The sequence below is a fragment of the Myotis daubentonii genome, chromosome 13, assembly GCF_963259705.1.
Source record: "Myotis daubentonii chromosome 13, mMyoDau2.1, whole genome shotgun sequence".
Classification (NCBI taxonomy): domain Eukaryota; kingdom Metazoa; phylum Chordata; class Mammalia; order Chiroptera; family Vespertilionidae; genus Myotis; species Myotis daubentonii.
Genome location: NC_081852.1, coordinates 11,545,681 through 11,549,918, shown reverse-complemented (window position 1 = coordinate 11,549,918; position 4,238 = coordinate 11,545,681). Strand labels below are relative to the sequence as shown.

The 4,238-nt window shown below is 42.6% G+C and overlaps 1 pseudogene; it reads right to left on the bottom strand.

The window, feature by feature from the left end:
- Positions 1–670: 670 nt before the first annotated feature.
- On the bottom strand, positions 671–1,745 carry LOC132214511 (glyceraldehyde-3-phosphate dehydrogenase-like; annotated as a pseudogene).
- Between the last annotated feature and the right edge of the window lie 2,493 nt (positions 1,746–4,238).

Sequence of the window (4,238 nt, the reverse complement as noted above, 5' to 3'; positions counted from 1 at the left end):
GCCAGCCTGGGTGAGGGGCTGATGGCTGTTTTCAGACTGACCAAGCCCCCCGGTGACCAAAGCTCCCAGCCTTTCCTTTTTTTGTTTTTATTCACTCCAGCTCTGTGGTCATGGTGACTGGAAGCAGGTATCTGGGGTTTATTTACCTTCTATAATTGAAACTTTGTTGCCTTGAGAGGAAGCAGCAGCCGGCCGGGAAGCTTGGCTTCCTCCATCACTGGGGCAACCAAGCCCCCTGCTCGCTCCAGCTCCATGGCCATGGTGGCTGCAAGCAGGTATCTGGGGTTTATTTACCTTCTATAATTGAAACTTTGTTGCTTTGAGTGGAGTTCAGAGCTGGCCGCGCAGCTGGAAAGCTTGGCTTCCTCCATCATTGGGGCAACCAAGCCTCCTGCTAGCTCCAGCTCCATGGCTGCCAGTCGCCATCTTGGTTGGGTTAATTTGCATATAGTCGCTCTGATTGGCTGGTGGGCGTGGCTTCGGGTGTAACAAAGGTACAGTCAATTAGTATGTCTGTCTATTATTAGGTAAGATTTTTTTTTTGTTTGGGTACAGTGAACTTTATTGATGGTGCACAACAAAATAGGGCTCCATATGCCCCTCCCCTTCTTCAGAGGGTGTGGGATGGAAACGGTGGTCAGGTGTTGGAAGATTGATCTGGGCAGGGACTCCCCAGCAGCTGAGGGCCTCTCTTCCTCTTGTCAGGGCTGGTGGTCCAGGGGATCTTATTCCTTAGAGGACATGTGGACCATAAGGTTCACCACCCTGTTGCTGTAGCCAAACTCATTGTCATACCAGGAAACAAGCTTGACAAAGTGGTCATTGAGGGCAATGCCAGCCCCAGCATCAAAGGTGGATGAGTGAGTATCACTGTTAAAGTCACAGGAGACCACCTGGTCCTCAGTATAGCCTAGGATGCCCTTGAGGGGGCCCTCTGATTCCTGCTTCACTACCTTCTTGATATCATCATATTTGGCAGCTTTCTCCAGGCGGCAGGTTAGATCCACAACTGTCACACTGGGGGTGGGGACTCGGAAAGCCATGCCAGTGAGCTTCTCATTCAGCTCAGGGATGACCTTGCCCACAGCCTTGGCAACACCAGTAGAAGCAGGCATGATGTTCTGGGCAGCCCCTCGGCCATGATGCCACAGCTTTCCAGAGGGGCCATGTTGGTGATGGCATGGACTGTGGTCATGAGTCCCTCCTCAATGCCAAAGTTGTCATGGATGACCTTGGCCAGGGGGGCCAAGCAGTTGGTGGTGCAGGAGGCATTGCTGACAATCTTGAGGGAGTTGTCATACTTGTCATGGTTCACTCCCATCATAAACATGGGGGCATCTGCAGAAGGGGCAGAGATGATACCCCTCTTGGCTCTGCCCTTCAAGTGAGCCCCAGCCTTCTCTATGGTAGTGAAGACACTGGTGGACTCCAGAATGTACTCAGCACCAGCATCAACCCATTTGATGTTGATGGGATCTCGCTCCTGGAAGATGGAGATGGACTTTCCATTGAGGACAAGCTTCCCGCTCTCAGCTTTGACTGTGCCTTTGAACTTGCCATGAGTAGAATCATACTGGAACATGTAGACCATGTAGTTGAGGTCAATGAAGAGGTCATTGATGGCGACAATATCCACTTTGCCAGAGTTAAAAGCAGCCCTGGTGACCAAGTGCCCAATGCGGCCAAATCCGTTCACTCCTACCTTCACCACCATGTCTCAGGGTTGTGGCTGCTGGCACAGCGCAGGAAGAGAGGCTGTCTGATAAACAGGAGGAGCAGAGAGCCCATAACCAGATTCTTGAGGAATTCCTGTACATAGTTCCTGGTAAGTGTGAGGTGTAAGTTAGCCCCTGGTTAAAGTTATCTCTCCATTAGAGCTCTTCTATATATAGGGAAATTGTTTGAAGTCTTGGCATGTGCAATACATCCAGTGATGATAGAAAATGTTTCCTTTAGCTTTAAGTATAATTTAATGGTGAGAGGGTAGGGAAGCAAGTGGTTAGATGCTTTGTTTATGCTTTCATCCTATAATATAGACTTTAATTGGGAGATTTCCTCCACTATCTGCCATATAAGCCTGCAATTTTCAAAGCTTCATCTCAAATGGGAACACGAAATTAAGCTCTCACAAGTTACATTTTGGTAAAAGAAACACATTAATAAAATAAAAGAAGGAAAGAAAATATACCGTTTAGAGCCTTTGTCTAATTTTTACTGATTATATATGGTGGTCCCTTTTAAACAATCAGTTTGTGGGCTTACAGTTTGAATATATAATGAACTGGGAGAAAAAAATAGAAAGTATATTTTCTTGTGATTCAGCAGTATTCCTAGTTATTTCATCAATTTATATTTTTATTTTGTGTTCTCTTAATTTCTTGGAGGGACAAATAACTCATTCATGCTCTTTTACATCAATTTTAATAACTTTAAATTTATTTTTATAGTATATTTATAGAATAAACATTTTATCCTTCATAGTCTCAGTATTCAGATGCTTGCTCTGGCTTACACAGAGCTGTTATTTTTCATTCAGTAGATCTGGGTGATGCCAATGAATGAAACATATCTGCAAACATCCAACCAGCACTTATCAAGAAACAAAAATATTCTGACCTACCCGATGTACAACTGAAACCTGAGTGGATGCATCCTTTTAGTTCTGAGGTAAAATTTAAAAATGATACTATTGAATTCTACTTCTTAAGCATTTTCTGTGAGCCAGCACCACACTAGGTGTGTGACATATATTTTATGCCATCTTTAATTTACCTTGTTAATAATGTTTGTCTTTCCTGCTTTCAGAGGAAAGAATAGGGATTTAGAGAGCTGGAAAATAGCAGATTAACATTTCAATCAAGGTCTGCCATACTCCAAATCCCAAACTCTTAACTACTGCGACACATGATCTTACTCAATGAGATATGTTTACATGTACTACTAAGAGATTCCTTTCCAGCTTTTCAGGCATCAGCTCCCCTGTAAATACCAAGAAACCTGTCATTTCCCCACAGTGCAATCACACGAGACACCCACAGTGTCTGAACCTGGCTGTTCAAGAAGGATCATATCTCATATATGAGTCACATTTTCTGTTATTGGCATTCAATTTCATCTCTTTTTCTGCCATTTGTCAAAAAGCTTTCAGAATTTCATACTGTACAATGCCATATAAGTTCCATTTGACTTTAAAACTCCTAATTGCCCTTCAGATGGTACTCATCTGTAAGCATGGCCTTTGCTTAGAAACAATGTCCATTACTTAGGAGCTCAGTTCCGATTTTCAATTCACCATTTGGTAAAATACAATAGATAGACCAAACTTCAGTGTCAAGGGCACACTTGAGCACTGGCCCTGTAAAGTAGCCTGCTTCTTTAAGATTTCAGTCACAGCAACTTAGAAACGCCAATGTTCAATGTTTGCAGGCATGGAGTAGTGGGCTAGGGGAGTTCCCTCTACCTAGGGATGGGGAACTTAGAGCAGCTGTCTTCTAACAATAGGATCAAACTCATGTTGAAATTTTTACCACAAGCCTTAGAGCTGGATAAATCCGACTATAAAACAACTAGTAGACTCCACACATTTGTGAGTCCTCCATGGGCAGGTGACCTGGAACTGCTGGTTCTAAAGGCATGAGCTTCCTTGAGAAACTTCAAGAGAAACCTGCGCAGTGTTCGTGGAGGCAGAGAAGCAGCATGAACTTGTGCTTTGTTTGAACTGTTAATTTCTTAAGACCCATTATTCTTTCTATCTAATGATTCTCATTTTAAGGCATGAAAAATTGAACCAATAAGTGTGGATAGCTACATCTTTCTTTTCTTTTTGGTCAGGTTTATTGTTTTATAATTTACATAATAAAATTTACCTTTGTGCACAATCCTAATTTGGTAAGTTTTGACAAATATATACAGTCATCTAAACACCACCACCATAGTAAAAATATAAGCTACTGCTTTCCCCCACTACCTGAAAGTGGAGCGTTTTTATAAAAAAACAAAACAAAACAAAACAAAAACAAAACAAAACAAAAAAAACTTTTGTAAGCCAAAATGGTGCAAGAAGCACTTGTCATTAATTTATGTGGAAATAATTTTTAGCCTCCTGGACCCAAAATTCAATGGACACACAATGTCTTCCGTTCACGGTGATCAAAACAATTATGCTCGCTTTTGCACTCAACATAAAACCCGTAAGGAGCTCCCTTAGGCCTTTCTGATAAAGTCACACCCATCTTGCT